Source organism: Panthera pardus, unplaced genomic scaffold, assembly GCF_024362965.1.
Source record: "Panthera pardus isolate Hobbes unplaced genomic scaffold, ASM2436296v1 HiC_scaffold_13, whole genome shotgun sequence".
Classification (NCBI taxonomy): Eukaryota; Metazoa; Chordata; class Mammalia; order Carnivora; family Felidae; genus Panthera; species Panthera pardus.
This window is the reverse complement of record NW_026526688.1, coordinates 54,692,257-54,715,918: the sequence shown is the minus strand read 5'-3', so window position 1 is coordinate 54,715,918 and position 23,662 is coordinate 54,692,257. Positions and strand designations below refer to the sequence as shown.

The window sequence follows — 23,662 nt, the reverse complement described above, 5'->3', positions numbered from 1 at the left end:
CTGCCCCGCTGTCCAGAACTGAGGAGAAAAGCAGTCCATGGGCCCATAGGTTGCTGATAAACTAACCCCCCATTTGGCAAGCAAGGAAGCAGAATGATAAGGGCCCTGATTTATGTTTTATCTGTCACTACGTTTTCAGTCAAGTCAGGCAGCCAGCCTGAAATGACTCAGTTCTGTTATCACCTCAGATGCCACAGGTTTCTTAAGTGAGGCCGATTCTCTGGCGACTTTTAAAGAGAACTTCATTTCACCTCTTGGAGAAGGTTAGCGATGCTGCTTTAAGGCACTCGCGTCCGGCTCAGGAAACTTCGAGGCTATAAACTAGTCTGTGGGGCTCCTCCACTCCAGGGCTAATTCTTAGCTGCCCATATCACCTACATATGAATGGGGTAATTCTTTTGGGAACACAAAACCGGTCTTGATAATCTTACTATGAGAAGGCTTTAAGTTAAAAAAATTTTTTTAAACGAAAAAATATGTGATAATATGAAAACTGCCTACATGTTTCTTTTTTTTTTTCTATTGGTGTATTTATTTCTTAGAACACTTTTCCTAAAATGGAACAGTTGTCATATTCCAACAAGGTCCAAATAATACAATAATATAAATTTTCTGACAGGTGGAAGGAAAGTGTCTTAATAGATACCTTTTTCCAATTTACAGAAAAGCTTTATACAGGTTATTGGTATCTCTATTTCCTCCCTACAATCTATTCTCCACAGAGCAAGCCTGAATAATCCTTTTTTTTAAACAGATATAAGATTATGTTAATCCTCTGTTTAAAATCCTGCTATGATGCTCATTATATTCGGGACAAATTTCTGATTCCCTACCATCACTCCTCAGACCTTAACCGACTCTGGCCTATTTGCACAACCTCATCTTTTGTTTTGTTTGTTTTGTTTTTTCCAAATTTTTATTTAAATTCTAGTTACTTAACCTCCAGGGTAGTTTTGGTTTCCGCATATACCTTTCTATTCAAATTTACCTAAAAAGAAAACCTTCTACAAACGATTCAGAATAAAATACAGGTTGACTTCAGATAATGCAAAGTAACTTGAAGAAGATAATCTGTCTTCGGGGAGAGAAAGAGTGTCAGTGGATACAATTAGAAAGCAAAAAACTCCTGTTTACTCCGTGATGGATGCTGTGGTATGGCAATGGGGGTCAATGGGAGATTAGCCTACATAAAAGCAAGGGAGCGTGTCTTTATCTAGTCTACTAACACGAATCAGTAAATGAAAGCCCTCCGTACCTTTCCCCAACCTGTTTCAAGTTGTTTCCCCTTACGTTTAAATTGGCTTGTCGTTTTACAAGGATGGATGGGTATTATTTTTAAGCTTTTATTTTACAATGAAAGAATGTGAGTGTTTCACCAGTGAAATTTTCCCATGGAGACGGGAATAGCAATGAATCATAAACAGTGTAAACACTCCCAAGCTCCTTCCATACATAAGGTTATATCCTAATATCTTCTCTCCCAGTCATGTTTTCTTTCCAAACATTACATGAGGAGAAGTGGGGAAGAAGGCCACTGGAAGCTATCTTTTGAAAACAGTGGTAGTCTATCTCCTGTATTCTCAATAGTATAATCTTTTTGGTATCTGCCATGGGCTCAAAGAAAATGACTATGTATTTCCCCTGAGGAATATTGTTTGGTGATGCCCCTCCCCTCCTCTTCCATCAGGATGAAATCTAAACTTAGCGTGCAAACTAGACCTGCCACTGTTTGCCTATCTGGCCTCATCCATTGCCACTTTCCACACACACTTTTCACACAGGTCACACTAAAGTACCTGCAGTTCCCTGAATATTCTATGTGCTTACCCTTTATTGAATTTACTCCTATGAGAACAACAGTTCTGAAAGATAGCAGTTTTGATCACTACTGTCTCCCCCAATGCTAAACCTCTTTCTAAAACTTACTTAGTGTCAAATAACTAGTTGTTAACTGAATCATGTGTACATGCCAGGCCCCTTAGTCTGGAAAACCCCTCTCCTTTTTTCCTCTGACTGAATTTTACTTACATTTCAAAATGTGGGTCACGTCAGGGAAGTCCTCTATCTCCCATCTTCAGATCAAGGAAATACATCACTTTCGCGGCGTCTTATTGCACCACTGCACCCTTTCCACGTTTTCTACACCGTATTTTGATAGTTTGTATCCACTAGCAGGCAGGGGACTCTTCAGGGTGCAGAGAACTTGTTTTCCAGTTCTGCGTGCCTTGTGGCTGCTTGAGTATATGATGAGTTCAATTAGTGCCCAAGTCCTCTCCATGCCCAAAGGCCCGGATGATGCATTCCCTAATTAACCTTCCAAATGTCTTCGACTTCTCCCCGCTTTCCCTCGCTCTAATCCAGCCACGAGGCTTCCTTGCTGTTCTTCCACACACAATGCAAGCCTTAATGCTTCCACGCTCCGTATCTTCTGCCTGGATTGTCCATCCTTCAGATATCACCCTAAGACTGCCTCACTATTCTTACTCAAATGGTCGCCTGCTCGTGAGGTCTCATCTGCTCTCCCCACCTAAACCTGCAATCCTTCCTTACCCATTCCTGACCCCCTCTACCCTTATTACCTTCTAACGTGCAATGGGGATATAGTGGTTTGTAGGGTCATTGTCTGTGATGTGTCTCCCACTTGAACAAATTTCAAAAGTAAGCTTCTCAAAAGCAAGGATCTTTGTTTTATCCATTGAAGTAGCTTACACCCTTACAAGGAGCACAGTAGGCAATCAATAAATACTTGTTGAATAAATAAATGCTGATTATATACATATACATCTATGTATGTATATATATACACATAATTTATAATTACTCTTTTAATCTATATCTATATACAATCCATTACATAGTTGAATAACACTATTGTCTACCTTAACACATGTCCTTTCTTTCCCTTAATGAAAGTTATAAAGAGGTTTTCACTGTATCTTTTGAAGGCCAATATACAACCTAATGGAAGTCACAGTCTAGTTCTTAGTGTGACATTTAAATTTTCCCTTTTAACCAAATGACCTGCCTTTATAAAGAATACTTTCTTTGGCTCGAACTTTTCACAAGCTTGCAGTCTTGCCTCATAAGCCACAGTTTTCAGCTCCTATTTAAAATCACGGTTGATTTTAAATTGGTCTTCTCCACTTTTGATGACTTCAATAAAAATCATGTTGTAGGCTTTTAAATTCCTCAGTGTATTTACAGAACGTGTCGGTCGACTGAGAAAAAGATGCCAGAACTGGTGTTCCTGAGCCTTGGCTTCTGAAACTTTCTCTCGTTGTGCAATTGACCATGAAAGAGTTCATATTCCCTATAAAAATATTTTCACTTTATTTATTCACCCACTGTTTGACCACGAATATATATCTATTTTTAACCACTAACAAGCACAACATGAAAATATTTATCTTTCCTTTCTCATCACCACGTTGGCACTTCACCACTGGCACTGGGCATGGAAAAGAGAAATCACTGGAAGTCCTGGGTGCATTCTGCCGTTCTCTGCATAGTCTTGTCATTAGAGAACAGGGAGATCAAAATCTTGCTGAAACACAGCCATTTGACGCTTCTCTTGAGTTTACGTATGGCTGATTACACGTCAGATGTAGGAAATAAGGTCATCATTTCGCTCTTGTTGTTTTTGATTTCCCCTTCTCTTTATGTCTGGCCATGCCTTTCCTATTTTATTTCTTCCTTTCAACTTTTTTGCAGGGTTACTTCTTTGGGGGCAGCTAAGGAGGTTATCCCATATTAGCTTCCTCATTTTGTGTTTACTTTGTGTCTGTGTATATGTGTTTCTATTAAGATGATTACAATAATCTTGTTATTACCCAGTTTCTTTTCCCTGGCCCACAAATGTCACATCCCCATGGAGTTGTCTTGGGTGTAAATGTGATCTTCTGGATTTGTGTCTACTAACTAACAAATGAGTCGGTTGGCATGGAGTGAATCCATGTTAGTTACCTGCATAAGAATTCTGTACAACGGCACACATAGTTGATCTATATTCTTAAACCGCTGTTTACCATTTATAATAAGAGATTTGCACATACTCTGTTCTTCAAAAGGTATCTTAATTACTCCGAGAACATTGTCCATGTCTTAAACACATTGCACCAAGACACAGAATATCTGGGCTTTAGAGACACGGGAACAACAATTCATTTGGGTGGACACGAACAAGTGTAGGCTGAACCAAATGGTATCATTATTTCTAACGTCGACTAAATATCATCTGCGTATATTAAGCAAAGCGTTCGTGTTGATTGTATATCTGAACAGCAGTTGTGGTATCCTGTGCATTGAATGTAATCTCTGTAATCCAGCAAGGTTAAGTATCCTTTCAAAAAATTACTTAAAATTTTTTTAATGTTTATTTAATTTTCAGAAAGAGACAGAGCGTGAGCAGGGGAGGGGCAGAAGGAGAGGGAGACACAGAATCCGAAGCAGGCTCCAGGCTCTGAGCTGTCAGCACAGAGGCTGACGCGGGGCTTGAACTCACGAACCATGAGATCATGACCTGAGGGAGCTGAAGTCGGACACTTAACTGACTGAGCCACCCCCGTGCTCCTAAAAATAATTTTTTAAAGCATCTTTACTCGAAGTCCTCAATTTGTTTAGTAAAAAAAGTTATAATAATTTACCCTACACTAATACTTTCATGTTTATGAATTTCATTAAGAATGAGCTTCATCCGGCTGATTAAAATAAGTTTCTGGAGGCAACACTGGGAAATATTCAGAGAGATGGAAGGGGGTAGATTATTGAAAACCTTTAGGTTGGGTGCATCCAAGATGGCCAAGTCCAATAGACTTCTGTGATGGAAACTTGCTCTTAGGCTGGGGCCTTGGGAACTGTGTAGAAACTGAAGAATAAGAGTGTGAGAGGCTAAAAAAGGAATCTCTGCTTCACTTCGTGTGGTTGTAATGATCCCAAAACTTTATAGTGGGAAGGATTCCATTTTTATAATAAAATGTAGAGTAAGATATGTTAAACTGTCCCTTGGCTTCATCTTCAATGTACCTAGAACTTAAGGCCCTTTTCTCCACTCAGCTGGACTTAATTCCACTCCATGCCTCAATGGAAGGATATCAGAGACCAAGCCTCAGGCCATATACAAGAGATCAAAGATTTAGGAGAAACGGGTTAGGGGTTTTTTCATTACCAGATTCTTTCACTTGGAAAAGGAGTTGGAGGGGTACCAGATAGGTAGCTGCTAACTGGACCTCAAACCTCAGCCTGAGCAGACAATCAGGCACTTTTTGTCACCAGCACCCAGAGGTCTATGCAATCCCAGAGACCGTTCATGATCCTTTCAGGTGTCCAGTGGATATCTCCTGTCCCTGGAGGAGTGACAGCTCTCCCTCTTTACTTGCTAGTCTTCTCTGAATGTTGAATAGATGGTTTAGTTCATACATCACAAGGGAAAAGTGACCCATCACACACACACAGACTTTCCCTTCTCTTAAAAAACTCATACCTGCCGACAGTTACGCATAAGCTACAGACAGGAAAGGGCACAAAGTGGACTGGAGGTTAAGAAATATCCTGTATCTTTAAGAGAGTTAGACAGTCCAGTAGATAGAAAAGTGAAACCTACATTCATTTCCACTTACTCTGGAATTCCTTTGGTGCCTCACAACAAAGCAGGAATTTTGCTTCAGTCATTTGGATAAACTAATGCCGGATAATTCTAGTGCAATTCCTGAATATAAATTATGAAGGTTCTTAAGAAAGTCTATAAGTCTAAAGAAAATAACGTTAAATATATTGCATTATAGTCTCTGCCCCACCCCCCCCCCCCCCCCCCACACACACACAGCCAATGGTACAGTTTGCCATTTATTTGGTTTATCCTGGGTGTATATTAATAAACCACAGAATGCTGCAGTAAAACATTTATTCATTTTAGGACTTAAGGCATGAAACAGCCACCAAACAGAGATGATATCCCAATAGACGTGTCAAATGATGAATGATATCAGTATTGGGATATGTGCAAACAGCAGACGTCACTAGCGTTGACAGGGTTGTGACTATTTCTCTAACAGACTGTGTCTGTCAGGGAATGCAGTTTGATTCTCAAAGCGAGCCCTTCTTTGGATTACAGCTTTTCCAGCTGTCATCTAGGAGAACCCCAGAGCATCGAACAGGGGCTGCTTTAGTAGAAAATGTAACAAACAGTTCCTCCTATAGTCTTTGTGAATCTGAAGCGAGAGACTATGTTCTCATACCCTCATTTCTGAGTTTTTTCTGAGGATGTCACTGCTTCTGATCCTGGCTTTGGGAAAGAAAGTTTGAATCCCTTGTTATGTATTTATATGCTGCCCCAGAGTGCCTCAACAAAAACTTAACACTTTTTCCATCAGCTTTGTTTTTAAAGGAAGTGGTTTAGAAATAGCCATGTGTTCAGTCATTGCCAAGGATATTAGTGAGAAAACACCTAAAATATGTACAGCTTATGTCATACCATGGCCTAATAAATTAGTACAAAAAAAGTGCAAACCCTCAAGAATATTTAATGATGACAGTATATTTTATCACACTGTAGCAACATATATAAAAACAGTCTGGAGATCTAGACAGTAATTTTAGGGACAAAATTCACAATCCATTTCACTTGCTTTATGATATTATGGGTGTCCAGATACGGAAAACCCAGTTGGATATCCAGACTGGAGACACTCAAGTTCATCACTGAGACCTTGTCTACCAATTTTTAAAAACAATTTTCAAGTATACACAAAAGTATAAACGACACTACAATGTGCCCTCATTGAGTGTCAAGAGTGATCAACATTTTGCAGCACTGTTTTTTCTTTAGACACCTCTCCCAATGTTTTTAAAGAAATATTTGGAAAAAAAATCCCAGATGTCATGTCATTTCACCCGTAAATATTGTCAGTGCACAATTTTAAATTCCAAGGACTTTTAAAATTAACCATCAGGCCCTCACACCAATAAAATTTTATCATTGCCAAATACCATCTATTTTCATAGTTCTAGTCTGTATTCAAGTTACCCTAATTGTTTTGAAAATATCTTCCTATGGTTGGTTGGTTGTAATAGGGATCCAAATAAGGCGAATGAATACAAATACTACATGGTATCATTTATATGAGAGTACTCTTAAAAAAAAATCTCAAATTCATTGAAACAGAGGGCTGAATGGTGGTTGCCAGGGGCTGGGGTGGGGGGAATAGGGAGAGCTTAGTAAAAGGATACACATTTTTAGCTCTAAGATAAATTAGGTCTGAGAATCTAATGTATATAACATGGTGACTAGTGTTGATAATACTGTATCGTATAATTACAATTTGCTAAGAGAATAGAATTCTAATATCTTCACCACATATACATATTTATATATATGTAAATATGTGTGTGTATGTGTGTATATATATATGATATAGTGATGGTTGTGTTAGTTACCTTGATGGGAGGAATCTTTCACAATGTGTGTGTATCAATATACATATCAAATCATTATATTAGATACTTTAAGTATCTTACATGTTGATTATATCTTTAAGTATCTTACTTGTTGATTATACCTCAATAAAGCTAAAAAAAATTAATATCAAACCATTGCGCTTTTTTGTTAGTCTCTTAAGTCTCTACTCTGTAATGGTCCCCTTTCACCCCATTCTCTTTGCACCATTGATCGATAGAAGGTTTAGAATATTCTGCATTCTGGATTTGGCAGGTTGCTTTCTCTTGCTCCCTTTTTTGTTCTTTAGATTCTTCCTGTAAACTGGTAATTAAATCTAGAGGCTTGATCACGTTCAACTTCAATTATTCATGGACCATGCTGAATACTTGTTGCAACCAGTCATTAGACATCTTTCTGGTCCCCTGCTCTTAGTATAGCTAAGACCAACCAGTGGGATCAGATGGGGTCAGTCTGATTCTCCATTATAAGGATCCCCATCACTTAAATTTTTTAGCAGTAACTGATGACTGTTGTATAGATCCATTATTTCATTGGCAAATAATACTTCTCCTATTTTGTCATTTCCAGAATTCTTTTATAAGGGGATTAAGAGCACACTTATCTCAATGAGTACTGAGTAATATATACAATTGTTGAATCACAATATTGTATAATCGAAACTAATATAACACTGTATGTTGAGTATATTGGATTCAAAATTTGAAAATCAGAACCCAAATAAATAAAAAAAGTTTTACATCGAGTCTCTTTAAAAAAAAAGATATTTTATTTTATCAATTATGTAGTTATCCTGAATGCACGGTAACTTTCCCCTAATTCATTGATACTCAGGATTACGTGCTATTGTACTACCAACCTCGAAGATACCCAAAGGGGGTTCTTTTTGGTGTTGCTAGGACGCAGAGATTCATTTTAACCCATTGCAACTATTATTTTTACACCAAAACTATCTCATCTTAGGCTAATGGGAGTCTCTTCAAGTTGTCTCCTATGCCCCTTTAGCATGACCCAATTCTTTTTGGATAGATTCCTTCCTTCCTGGCATACTAAGTTCTCCCAAACTCATCTTATACCTATGCTGGACCTGATTAAGGTTATTTCTCTAAGAACGCTTCATTCTTGTCAGTGGAAAATCTGACCAAAATTTGACTTTTATAAGAAATTATGCCCTTGAGTCATGGGCATAAACATTGCCTATAGCGTCTTCCACATTTATTTCAAAATTCCTGAAGCATTTCAAAAAGCTAGACACATAAAACTTTAAAGTGGGCCTTTCGAAGTTTAGCCAGCCAGTTGTTACTTCTGTAACAATGTAAAAATTTTATATAAACTTGTAGGTAGCATGTATAAGTCTTTTCATTTGTATCTTTAAAATTTTATTTAAAAACAATTTGGTTTTCTGAAACAGGAAACGCATGTACCACTGTTCACTTAGCAATATCAAAATATAAGCATTATATAGTTTAAGGGATGATATTATTTCTTTTAATTTATTTTTACTTATTTTGAGAGAGAGAAAGAGAACAAGCAGGGGGAGGAGCAGAATCCCTCCTCCTCCTCCCCCTCCTAGTCTTCTTCTCCCTCTCTCTCCCTCTCCCTCTCCTTCTCCCTCTCTCTCTCCCTCTTCCTCCCCTTCTCTTTCCCCCTCCTTCCACCTCTCCTTTCTCCTCCTCCTCTTCTTCTTCTTCTTCCTTAGTTTGATTACTTGAGTCTTAATAGGTAGAGTTTAAATAAATAAATAAGATTCCAAGAGTTAATGTTACTTAGGTCCTTAGGCACCTGGGGCTGGTGTAGTGCTAATCAATATTTTGAAATAACAATGCCAAAGAATCTCATGAGCACACTCAGCATTGGGGGACACAGATGGGTGACAACTGAGGTGGAAAGAATTGGAGGTCTCTGGGTTACTGGGGTACTGGCTGGTCTAACACAGCAATCCTGAAATTGGCCTAACTGGATATGGACTGTGACCACCCCCTTCTGTCTCTCTTTTACTGCCTTTTGACTCATATAGGTCATTTATTTTTAGATTTTATGTGCAACACTTTTCGTTATCAAATAGCTTCTTATGGCCTTCTGGAAATACTGGACAGACTAGAGGTGGTTTGCTCTTTTTCTGTTATGAAATAATAGCAAATCCTTATATAATATTTATTCTGTGAGCCAGACACAGTCCTAAGAACTATACATAGATGAACTCATTACAGCCCTGTGACAAGTCTACTGTTATCCGTCCCATTTTACAGAGAAGAAAATTGAGATGCCAGGATTTAGATCAAGTAACTTGCCCCACACCACACAAACAATTAGGGACAGAGCTGTAATTTGAGCCCACGAAATATGGCCACTAGTCTCAGAGCCACTCAAAGCTGGTTTAATACATAAATAGCTTCTATGAGCTGGAGCCAGAAAGACCTGGGCCTTAGCCTTCAAGGTTTGCAGTTTAATCTTGGAACTGTAAAAATAGCATAAAGCCATTCTCAGTTACTATAATGGAGTAAATTTCTTTCTTAAGTAAAGAAAGCAACAGCAAGATGGGTCTCTGATAAATAAAGTTGACACCTTGGGTTGTCTTCGAAGATAAATACACTGGAAAATTATATATTACCATTAAAGCAACTGCATTTTGCATCAGTTAAAGTGTCTGAGATATAATTTGTGAGAACACCAGAATAAAGATTGAAAGGTATCCGTCGAGGGAATGAGGTTCATATTAGGAGTATAGATTCGAGTCTGGACTAATCACAGTATACAAAGAAAGATTCTAAACCAAAGCCACGAATCTGAGAGTACATAAACAATCTGATAGGACCTACATACAAAAAGTTGACCTACTATCCCCACCAGCACCCAGCCTGCTACAGATTATTTTCTACAAAACTGGAAGTTACTGAAGTCAAAACAGAAAGTCTGCTAGATTCTGCACCCACACATCCGCTTGCTGACTCCTTCTGGGGAATAATGTGATGTGGCTCCCACACCCCATACGGTTGTGTGCCATTGAAAACTAGCGGGTATTGACTAGGCAAAGACCACCAACCTCTAGACAGGCTTGGAACCCAGGGCTCTGAAAGGTGAAAGGTCACAACCTCACCTCACAACACCATTTTGGGTCTGTTTCTTATTACCAAATAATTTCCAGAAGGAGACCGGACTGTGTGCCTGATTTTCCAGGAGCAGTACAGAGGGAAATGAGAGTTTGAGAAGGAGAAGTGATATTCTCTGCGCAGTCGCACGGCGATATTTTCAGTGACTGATAATCAGAACAACAGTGATGTCTGGAGAAGGCAGCTCTCCCCCGGTCCCAGTACAGGCTAAGTGTGGCTTCTCCCCAAGGGAAGGAGCTTATCGTGAGGAGATAGGTGGAGATGAAGAATCAGCTAACAGAAGGTCCAGCTGACTCTCAGAACCCCATTCTACAGAGCCTTCGACAGGCACGGTCCCAAAGAGGCGAGGTGAAAACCACATTCACGTACCCGAGGTGAAGGACCACCATTAAAAATAAATAAGAAAACCCAAATGTGTAAATCCGATATAAGCCAAACCATATGGTATAAAATGAAAACATTTTCTTCTTCTGCCTTTGGTAAAATTGTTCCTTGCTAGATTTTATATCCAGAAAAGTATTAACACACCTTTTGCCATGGAGTTTCTCCCCTGATATATGACATTGATAATGGAAGTAGTTCCATGATACTTCCACTGTTTGTGGAGCTATGCATATGAAAAGAATGTTGTGCATAAAGGAAAAGTGCTAAAATCCTGGGGTAACACCTCATACATTAGTGGCCTTCCATGGTGAACAAAGTCATTTTTCAGGCAAGTCATAAAGTAGCCTAAAACACAAGTATTTCAGTGTTTGCTCCAAATGAGGCAGTGGCCCAGGGACTGCCGTTCATCTGACATCATTTCTGACCCAGCGCTGGTTTGGTATCTGATTAGGGCTCCCCGCCACAGTGGTGCCAGACTCACTCTTTAAGTGAGGTGGCTGAGGGAAATTAATGTGTCAGAGTTACCAGAAGGTGAGAGTGTCTGCTGTAAGTTTCCTTTGGAGAGCTTCAGCTGGAATTGCCTTTGATTCTTTCCAAGAGAATCTTTTGAAGCTATTTATAGAGTTGGGTAATAGGTAGAGATGTGCTTCCCACAGGAAACTTAGGAGTGAAGGTGCCCTGAAGGATGCAGATATGCAGTGACGATTATATACAAATGTGGTAAAATAGCTGACTTACTTAAAGGAGGCACTGGGGCCTCCCGAGAAGCCAAAGCGGCCGTATTCCTTTAGCTCTAAAGGTTAAATTTTCAACTTGGCCACGCCACTGACCCACTGCCTGGTTCTGGAAAATCACATAACTTCTCTCAGTGGCACTTTATTTGCCTTAAATAATGAGGGAAATGTTATATACTTCACTGATGCATGGAAACATTGGGTAGAAAACACCAAAATGTGCTTCGAGATTTTTTTGGTGAAAGGATGATATACACATAAAAGTATTATTTCTGTAACCTGTTTTCTTTCCCCCCTTCTCCTCCTGCTGGCTTGTCAGCTGCTCCATACACAAAACTTATCACAATTCCCAACTTTCATTTCCACCCTCCAGGCAAATTTTTGGATCTGAGGATTTGCGATTCCGTGGTGCACCTTTTGTTTATTCAGTTGAAGCAATGCACACACACACAGAAAGTTTTGCAGACCTTAAAGTCAAACAGAAATATCAGTTACTATTTTCTCCACTCACTGAGCAAGGAGAGCATAAGAATACATGCTTTGCGTCAGACAAATTTGGACTCGGATCCTCGCTCTGCCATGTACTCACGTTTGAGCACAGCTCATTCATACACACATTCGTATGCATTCACATAGGCTCACGTGTGAGCTCATAGAGTCACAGGTGATTCGCATGCATGTACATAAGTACACAGATGCTCTCACTCATGCAGGTATACACATGCACACACACGAGCACATAAACCCACAGGCATGCCTATATGCACGCAGCTTATACCCACGTAAGCTACTCTCTGCAGAGATTCTGGAATTAGAGAAGCGGTTTTATGTGATTGGAAGTTCTGCTGCTATTCTTGAACATGCTACAATACTCCCCAGGAAGGGCATTTTATTTTCCATCTTTTATAAAGTACGGAAAGCCTTCTTTCTTAGTGTACAGGCCAATGCCATTAAATTGGGGCCAGAAGACTGGGTTTGAATCCTGCCTCCACTATAGCGGGGTTACCCTGGGTAAATTACCCAACATTTCTGCCTCTGTTTCTTCATTTGCAAATCAGGAGTAATAATAGTAATGACAGCCCAGCCTTATAAGGTTGTTTCAAGGATTAATTACTAAGCTATTCAAAACAAGGTGTGGTATGCAGTAAATGCTATGTACTCGTTTGCTATTAATATAAAGGGGAGAAACAGCACGGCTAAGAGGGAGGTTTCTTTTAGGCAATGGCCTTTAATGCAATTTTCCGTGTGTGAAGGGGCGAATGAAACACACTGTGTGTGAATTAACAAACATTTTAACGGATCAGCTCACCCTAATTCTACACATAGAAAGGATGTGTAGTTTTCATAGTAAATTTCAGGCTTTTCTGGGTCTGGTTCAGACTTTTCTAATTCACTCACCCGTAGGGAGAGTCAGGTCTGTGCTTCAGTGACTTCCAGAACAGAGACCACAGCCCCGCTAACAGCTCTAAGTGCCTCGGAGTTCGTTTCAAGCTGTTCTGCTAAGAGTTTAATGGTAGGCAATTAAGTACCTTCTCAGAAATCTGGGGTGTTGGGTCTGGCCTCTAAATGCGAAAGAAAATAGGCTTCACTGTTGAATATTTATTTTCTTGAGTGATGTAATAATCCTGGTCATCATACTGTTAGGGCTTGATTTCCCCCTTACCAAAACCCTTATGTGTGGCTGTATTATTTTGTATTATATTTAGCTGCTTTAGGTTCATAGGATCTATTTAAAAATGTCCATTGCTTCTCAGGTTTTCTCTATGTAATCATGATGTCCTTCTGACACATAAATAGTACCTTGATGCTGGAATTCTGGACGGAGTAATCAGCCTTATAGAGGTGCTAAAAGAAGAGTGAGGAGATGTATTGAGCAGTGTAACTAATTGAGATTGAAGAAATACTACCTCCCCAGTTAACAATCTTAGTTACCAATTCCAAATTATCCTTCACCACAGTGCATCCTAGCCTTGATTTCCACCAGCTCCAAGTGAAACTTCCTGTTTCTAAAATAAAATTAAAATAAAATAAAATGAAATAAAATAAAATGAGATAAAATGAAATGAAATGAAATGAAATGAAATAAAATAAAATAAAATAAAATAAAATAAAATAAAATAAAATAATAAAACACATAAAATAAATCTCCTTTGGCATATCACTCTGGGTCTATGTGATAGTATATGTAAATCTTTGCAGATCTGAGTCCTAAACAGAAATTTATTTCTGTATCTTCTCAACAGAACCTACTGTTGAAGGGTCCACACCCCTTCACTTTGACTCATGGAAATGTGGTGTGCAGGTACTTAAGGTAGGTGCCTGCCTTTTCCTCAATTGTAAATTTTCAGTCACATTATCAATTCCTTGTCTGCTCATTAAAACATTCAAAAAAAATTTTTTTTGTTTATTTTTGGCAGAGAGAGAGAGAGAGAGAGAGAGAGCATGAGTGAGGGAGGGGCAGAGAGAGAGGGAGACAGAATCCAAAGCAGGCTCCAGGCTCTGAGCTGTCAGCACAGGTCCCGACCCGGGGCTCAAAGTCACAAACTGCGAGATTATGACCTGAGCCAAAGTTGGACGCTCAATTGACTGAGCCACCCAGGAGCCCCTTAAAAAAATTTCTTTTAATGCTTATCTATTTTGAAGGAGACTGCGAGCAGGGGAGGGGGAGAGAGAGAGAGGCAGAGAACGAATCCCAAGCAGGGACTGGGCTCAAACTCACAAACTGTGAGATCATGACCTGAGCCAAAATCAAGAGTCTGATGCTTAACTGACTAAACCACCCAGGTGTCCCTTGCTTCTCATTTGTATTAAGGAGTATGAGCTGCACAAAGTTTTTATTTTTATTTTTTTTAACTTTTAAGAAAAAATTTTTGATGTTTATTTTTGAGAGGAAAGAGAGACAGAATGTAAGTGGGAGAGGGGCAGAGAGAGAGGGAGACACAGAATCTGAAGTAGGATCCAGGCTCCAAGCTGTCAGCACAGAGCTCGACACGGGGCTTGAACTCACGAACTATGAGATCATACCTGAGCCGAAGTCGGTGGCTTAACTTAACGACTGAGCTACCCAGGTGCCCTGAAGTTTTTAGATAAATATAATAAATATTTATATTTATTCAGCTAACCATTTCTTTCTCTGACATATTCCCTCCCCAACACACATACACCAAGAATGTTTGCTATAAATCACTTTCAGAAAAATGTTTGGAGTTATGCTGGATTATAGCTTAAACATTTATGTTCAAACGAAATTTTTAAAAATGTGTGAATGAGAATAAGTGATGGGAAGGAAATTAATTTTTCAATAACCTGATAACTTTTGATGTCTCAGGCACTATTTATTTGAATTATTTCATTAATCCTCATAATAAGCACGTGAAATAGTAAGTTATAAGGACAAGGAAACAAAGGAATTGTTAAAACTAAGGAAATCACACTCATTATAAGGGCAAGAGATGAGATTTTTATCCTTGATATAAATAACTAGAACTTCTGATTTTCCAATATAGAAGTGCCTTATGAAGATTTATTTTTTTAAGTTTATTTATTTATTTTGAGAGAAAGAGAGAGAGAGTGTAAGTGGAGGAGGGGTAGAGAAAGAAGAAGAAAGAGAACCCCAAGCAGTCTCCGTGCTGTCAGTGTGGAGCCCAGTTTACTGCTCAATCTCACAAACCGTGAGATCGTAACCTGAGCTGAAATCAAGAGTCGCTAAACTGACTGAGCCATCCAGGTACCCCAAAAGTGCTTTATAAATATTTCATGTTTACTACTTATTTTTGGTATCATTTTTTTAAATCATTTATCATTCATCATTAAAAAATTGTTTTTAATGTTTATTCATTTTTGAGAGAGAGACAGAGTGTGAGCAAGGGAGGGACAAAGAGAGAAGGAGACACAGAATGTGAAGCAGGCTCCAGACTCTGACTGTCAGCACAGAGCCTGATGTGGGGCTCAAACCCACAGACCTCGAGATCATGACCTGAACCGAAGTTGGACACCTAAACAACTGAGCCACCCAGGTGCCCCATCATCATTTTTCAGCCAACAAGATTTATTGAGGTCTTAGTGTATACAATGCTTTATGAAAAGGCACTGGAGAAATGAAAAAAATTGGTTCCTATGTTCAACAATGGGAATTTAGTTGGAAAGAGAAAATACATAACCCACACCCTCAGTAATCATGTCACCCTATAAAACAGAACGTGAGACAGACAAATAGGAATAAAGAAAACGAGGTCAGTACTAATTTATGGAAAAATCTCCTGAAGGAGAGGGCAATTACATCAGGCCCTCAAGGATGGGCAAGAAAATACTGGAAGAATACAGAATCTATCACCAAGTTGGGGTTAGAGTTCATTATCCTGCATTCAGGTGACATTAGGAAGGTTTCCCACATTGCAGATGTGCTTGAATCAAAAAGTAGTGAGAAGGCAGCGGGTATGACCAATTGCTCAGGATTGGTATGATAGGTGGAAAGTCTGGATTGAGTGATGTAAGCAAAGAAGATAATATTAGAACCTTATGAGAGCTAAGGTTCTCACCATTATGAGAACCTTAAAGTATCATAATGGTGGAAGTATTGAAAAATATTGTAGGACTGTTTTTATTTGTAAAGGGCCCAAAATGATGATACGATTTAGAGGATAATTAGGGCAATTTAGACTTGCAGTGACAAAATCTGGCTCAAAAGATGAGAGCACACATGTAAAGGAGGGATCAGAATCTGGTGACTCGTTAAAACTATGAGATATAGTGGAAAGTTTCAGTGATAATTGATTTGGAAAGTTGTTTTGCAATTTATTCGATTCTATATCGTATCTGACACAGTTGTCACTGGTGTTTGGTTGCATTTCTGAGTCAGTTAAAGAGTGGAATTCATGAGGAAAATAGTGTAGATAAGCAGTTTAAACATTTTAGTTTGAAAATAATAAATGCTCGTGAATTTAGCAATATGTGATGCAATACCAAGTCTTGTCTTTGCCGGATATGTTCATTGGAGTCTTCTATATCATCTTTGTTGTATAGATCACACCCTTAGGGCGTTATTTACAATATCAGATTTTTTTCAAGTACATGAAAAACAGTTACAAAACAATATAATTGAAAAATTCATCTACATTTTGCTTCTCTTATCCCAGTCCCTCAAAGCTGTTTCACCTACACCATATTCAACCACATTCAATAGCAATCATTTCAGTGACTAGATTTATTAAAAATTTCCAAACCGTTCCCCGTAGTTTTTTTTAGAAAGATAGCTTTCTTTGGGTGTCTGTGTGGCTCAGTCAGTTAAGCATCTGACTTCAGCTCAGGTCATGATCTCATGGTTCATGAGTCCGAGCTCCACATCAGGCTCTCTACTGTCAGCAAAAGAGCCTGCTTCAGATCCTCTGTCCCCTTCTCTGCCCCTACCCCACTCATGCTTTCTCTCTCTCTCTTGCAAAAATAAACATTTTTTTAAAAGGTAGCTTTCTTTTTTTCACTAGCAGTTCATTGGTTTATATAATATCTAACTAAATTACATCGGTAATGAGTACAGCTGACATAAGTAGGTTTAGAAAACACAGCTGACTCTTGGCTTCAAGAGGACTCAGCTGGTGGCCACAAGAGTGCCTGAGACCTTGGGGCAAAAAGCCCCAGGTGGGATGGGAGCTTTCTGTGGGTGCCAAGTTGAAGGCACTGTTTTGTTTTGTTTTTTTGTTTTTTATAGCATGGTGGCATTATGTAATCAAGCAAGTCGCCAAAGAAGAGATTAGTGAAGAGCTTGTATTGTTCTACAACACAATCCCAAGATAAATGGCAACTGACATTTATCATAGTTATTGTGTGCATTAAAATGGAACCTGGCATGAGGTGGCCTCATTTTATAACCGTATACCTTGAGTTTAAACACACAGACCTTCTAGATTTTCTCTCGGGGAATTTTTAGTTCAACCTAGAATAACGGTCAAGTCTAACAATTTTTAAGTGTGTAGTGAAATCAAGGCAGCAAGGAGATAAAAAATGAGATAGAACTTAACATTATAAAGTAAAAAAAAAATTTAAATATATTTGAGCCATGATTTTATTCATTTTTCACATAGAGGTCAATCTAAATGAACACCTATTGATTTCTTTAAAGCTATATTTTTTCAACTTTTATAAAATTATAAAATATTTATTTGCAACAATGACTTTAGGATCTTTTTTCAACTTTAGAAAACAAAATCAATGGATCATTCTAATTTCTTAAATAAGTGAAGTAAAGCCAAAATGTTATCACATAGGGGTGCCTGAGTGGCTCAGTTGGTTGAACGTTTGACTCTTGATTTCAGCTCGGATCAAGCCCCATGTTGAGCTCTGCACTGAGTGTGGAACCTGCTTGAGATTCTCTCTGTATCTCTGTCTCTCTGTCTCTGTCTCTGTCTCTCTCTTTGTGTCTCTCTCTCCCTCTGTCCCTCTCCCTCACTTGCATTCTCTCTCTTTCTAAAATAAAAATAAAATATATGTAAGTATTTTTTAAAAAGTTATCATGGATTTCACTGAAGTCACCTGAAAGACCTATGAAAGCTGACTATAATGAAACATAATATTTACTCTGAAGTTTAACCTTTGACATGATGCCCCTATATATGTTATCCCTACCTCATTCTCTTTTAAATCTAAGACTTTCATGGGCATATCTGAATGGCAAAGCTTTGGACACATGCCAGCTCCCTAGCAGCATGGCAGGCTGGTTAAGATAGCTCCTGGCTTCTACTCTGGTGTCTCAGGTCCATAAATTAGAAAGCACTCCAACATAGGGTGTTAAAATTACAGATTATGACACCACACTGTAGCTGGTAATCAGACCATGCCATCACATGTCAAAATGAATCCTTTTTAAGGGTAAAAAATATAAATGCGTACATCTCACCTCTTTATTTTAGAATATAATCAGATTTAACGCAGTGAATTATCTAAAAATAAAAATCAACAGAAGGAACATCAGTGTATTAATCATTGGAGATTATCTCCATCACAGTTCATCTTTTAAACCCCTATATGTGATAACATGTCATATCTAGCTTTTATAAATTGAGTGACTCTCAAAAATCCATTTTAGTGGGTATATTTCACTTAGTGGGCATTTGGATGGCCATTAACAGCTTTTAGGTCTCTCAGAGATTTTTAATTATGACAGGATGGGTAGGCATGCAATGTAGCATGAAAACCAGCAATAGATTACCTAGATGACACCGTACTTAAGAAGCAGGGGAGTTTGGAGCCGAGTACTTTAGCTGATAAAACACTCATTTTTCACCTCTCAAACCTCAGTTCCAGTTGTGTCTGATTCCTTAAGCAAAATTCATTTTGTTATGTCAACTGTGCTACCATTAGTTGGTAATCCAGGAGCCAATAGATGCCATGCATTTTTCATCCTTCATTAGATTCATGGTGTTTCTGAACATGGACTGAATATCAAAATAAACCATTTCAGATGTGTTTAGAGACGCACTGGCTTTAGCCGTAGCTCAGAAATTGTAAAAGTTTGGTAAATTGTTAACAGTTCTGAGCAGAACCAGTGCGATACTTGGGGTGATCATTCCAATTCCTATAAGCAAAAAAATATTGACGGATGTAACTAGCGTTCCCTGTTTACTGGACTCAGAATTAATTTGTGCTTCTATTATTAATTTTGTGAAGATATAAGTTATTTTTGGAGTTCTTGTGTTCTGTGTTTGCCTCCCATTCAGCCCTATGAATTCCCTCAGGTTAAGAATCAAAGCCTAAATGCCTAGTGCAGTGCTTAGCATATAACATGTGTTTAAAACTTGGAGTAGGGGGGAGATCGAGGTTCAGTGAAACCCTCTAGGAACATTATCAAGGAAGATTTAGGAATTAATTATTGGACCCCCAGACACAGGAATTAAGACTTTACAAAGATGATAGAAGAGGCTTTCAAGGAGTATCTCAGATAAACAAGAAACTCATGTTGAAATACGGATTGAGCAGATGTCTGAGCTTCACCCTAGGCTGCTCACTGAGTTGAAGGCAGAGAGCACACTACACTTTTAGGTGAGTGATTTTAGGTTCTACTCAAATATCCTCCAACTCATCCTTGGGAAAACTTATAACAAGTTCTCTGAAGGCAAGGAATCCAGAAACTAAAAGAATAAGGTCACCCTTACTGGAATCTTGAAGAGCTAGTTGGACCATAATCAGGGAGGGAGAACTCAATTTGGGAATTTTATTAACAAACTATAAGGGCAGAAGAAAGTTCATGAACTAACCTAGTTATGTACTTTAGCTTTAGGGCCAGCCTTGGGGGATGAGATGGCATTCCCAACCACAGTCCCTTCACTTGAGCTTGATAGGGAAATAGTGTCACTCACCAAGAGGGTCTAGACTGGTTGATTGGTAACCTTAGCAATCTATCATGGCCAGCGAGTAGTGAGCGAATGAAAGTTCCATGGGCAGCAGGGTAAAAAAGTTAATTACCTCCACAGAGAATGTATAAGCCACTGGGATTCTATCTGGGAATGGGATGGCCTTTGGGGACAAAGTCTGACGATGCTTCTGGCTTCAGACCTGAAGACTGGCTGTATTACTAACATAGAAGATTTATTAACACTACACTTTTACACAAATTTACTCACACTGCACTTTAGACATACGGAAAAATAATATAGTTAATTTATTTTGTCTATAACTAGTCTCTCAAGAGTCCTTACTAGGAATTGAGACACAGAGAAAAGTTATTTTTTCCTGTTTCCCTCTCAAATTTATAGAGAAAAATTTCCCTTTAGACTGCCCCAAGCCACTCTGAAACATGACTGCATGAAAATAGATTTGGTGGTTCCCTGTAGTCGTACAGAGGGAAGCCTGGATGTTCAGCTTCCTTGGGCTGCTCTAGGTCATACCTAAGAAATGGCCCAGATGCCACTCAGAAGTTTCTACAGGCTCCTGGGTACAGCCTGGAAGGTGGATGATTTGCCAATTGTCTGTTCTCGAACCTGCTTTAGGAGAAGGTGACATGATTGCACGGAAGTCAAGACCTGAAGAAATCAGTGGTGGAACACCTAGCAGAGAGTTAGATGGAGACTCGGAAATGTATCTGGCTTTTAAATATACTGCCCTAGATTTTCTTGGCCACACCCTTCTCCTTGTCATGAAAGGAACCAGCTGCTGTCATCTTGCCATCATCACTGCATCTTACATCTCATTAGAAAAGAGAGAGTATTTTCCTTCAGTGTGATCCAGCAACATTTAAACAGCTTTATTCATTTATTTTTAAGTTTATTTATGTATTTTGAGAGAGAGCAAGAGAGCACAAGCAGAGGAGAGGCAGAGATAGAGAGGGAATTCCAAGCAGGCTTTGCACCATCAGCACAGAGCCCAATGCGGGGCTTGATCTCATGAACCACGAGATCGTGACCTGAGCCGAAATCAAGAGTCAGACACTTAACTGGCTGAGCCACCCCAGGCACCCCTAAACAATTTTATTATGATGATATATAATGAACATAAGTGTTATCTCTGAAGACTTCCCAAAATAAGATACCTGTTTAATAATTAAAATTTTATAAATAATATATAAATAAAATAAAATAAAGCATTGCATTATTTCCCTTTATCTTCTCTGCATAAGCAAGAAATCCCAGTCTACTTGTAATACAAGCATTTGCATTATGAAAGTTGCTCTTTAAACATGATTCAACTTGTGAAGAGCTATGGTAAGAATATGATGTGAGATCTTTCATCTAAACTAATTTCCATAAAAATCTTGAGGGATAAGCTCTACTCAAATGGTAAAGTCAATTTTTATCATCACATCTGATTAAAAGCGGAAAGTCATCTTTAGGGACAACGCAATGATACAATAGTGTTTTAGAATTTAAAAATCTAATAGCATTAGTAATTCTCATCATTTTATGTCTTAAAATACAGATAGTATTACACACAGGGACGTAATTGGCATCTGGTCATCAGCAGAGCAGGGAATAACATGAACTTGGTCCTCGCCCTGGTTACCAAGAGGTTAGGGAAATAAAACAAGTGAGAAAGAGCCTCATTCCTCCTAAACTTTTAAGATAACTATTGTCAAATTTGGTTAACTGAAAAATATGAAGACAGGAGATACAGGTTTCAGAGAGAAGAGTGGTCGTGTCCCAAATAGAGAACATTATACTTTGGATTGATTCTAAGAGGTAACTGTTGAGATTTCAGGGAGAAGAAATGAAAAAAAAAAAAAGATGTTTAATTCTTGAAAACTTTTTTCTGTGATATTTGAGACCATGGAGATTTTGTTACTGAAAGAAAAAACTAGTTAAAGCCGCTCTACTAAAGAGTGTAATTCCCCTACATCATAGTGTCTGTATTTTGAACTCCTTTTTAGTAATGTGTTCACAAAATAATTAGTAACCTAGAACTGTAACAGATTGTGGACTCTGAAAGCAGGAAAGCCCTACAATATTTTTTTGAGTATTTCTCTATTATTTACATTACGTTTTCTTATCTATCTGGTCCCCTGTTGGCTTGAATTAGGTGACAGAGGATATTTGATTGTTAGATTCCTGCCCTAAGGTTAATGAGTAATGTTTGTGATCTGAAACAGGTATATTACATTGATAGTGTCAGGAATGCCTCCTGCTGTGCAAAAAAAAAAAAAAAAAAAAAGGTGTCAAAATGCCAATAACCAAGTGTGTGGTGAAGGTCGTAGGGACTATATCTGGCCACTTGGTGGGCAGATCATAAACTCTTAATAAGTGGCACTTGGGCTGGGAAAGCCTCATAATTTGTCCACACACGTCTTTTCTTCTGCACTACCACACCCCGTCAATTCACAGCCTACAGCTTTAAACATTTTCACAAGCAAATCTCAAGGTCCGTCTTTCTAACTCCACTGTAAATAGGTTGTAGGGAGGCATCTCCTTTGCTTTCAAAATTCTGATTATTTTAGACCTTCAGTGTAGCTCATCCATTTTCATCTTTTTAAAAAAAAATAAATTACACATATGAATTGCATATCTCTAAAATGACATGCCTTTTAGATCGTCTGAATTATGAGGTTGCATTTAAACCTCCTGATTGCCACAGGATAAACCTCTGAATCATCATGGCCTTCAGAACCAGTTTATAGAATTTCTAATTCAGCTATCCTGTTGGCAGCTAGAAAGCCTAACCCATTTGTCTAGTTATAGAGTGGATTTTAAAATTTTGTATGTTTTTCCCCAAAATTAATAGTTATGATTATTTATAAGAATATTTATTTCTCTCATTCAGTATTCATTGAGTGCTTACTATGTGTTAGACAGAATTCTAGGATTGGAGATATTAGTGAGGAAAACAGACATATTTGGGAACTTTGTTTTTGCATAATTCAATAATAGATCTTGGCTAGTTTTTTATGGGAACTATTTCCATCGCACTGGAATTTAGTGCAATCAGGAGCATGCATCGTTTTACACTGTAACATTTGTGTGAGAGGACTGCCATGACAATTCATTGCATTATTCTCTTTTTTTCCATTAAGTTTTTATTTAAATTCCAGTAAGACAAACTGATGTCTACCACAGGGGAGGTGGGTGGGGGAATGGGTTAAATAGGTGATGGGGATTAAGGAGTGCACAGTTGTGATCAAGCCCAGGTATTGTATATAAGTGTTGAATCTCTAAATTCTACACCTGAAACTAATACTGTATGCAATTGAGTTATTATTTTTTTAAGTGTATTTATTTATTCTGAGAGAGTGGGAGAGGGACAGAAAGAGAGGGAAAGAGAGAATCCAAGCAGGCTTTGCACTGTCAGCACAGAGCCCCATGCAGGGCTCAATCCCACAAAACGTGAGATCATGACCTGAGTCTAAATCAAAAGTCCAACTCTTAACCGACTGAGCCACCCAGGTGCCGCTAGATTCATAAACTCTGATGAATGTTCTTTGTTGATAATGTTTTTTCCCTGAAATGTGATGCTACATCTTGGATTTAAATTACACAGAATGTAATGAAGAGTTTAATCGTCTTTCTCCC

The 23,662-nt window shown here is 38.5% G+C and overlaps 1 pseudogene; it reads left to right on the top strand.

Moving 5' to 3' along the window:
• The first annotated feature begins 10,821 nt into the window (after positions 1-10,821).
• The window catches only part of LOC109262157 (FACT complex subunit SSRP1-like), a 118,591-nt pseudogene continuing 105,750 nt past the window's right edge, over positions 10,822-23,662 (top strand).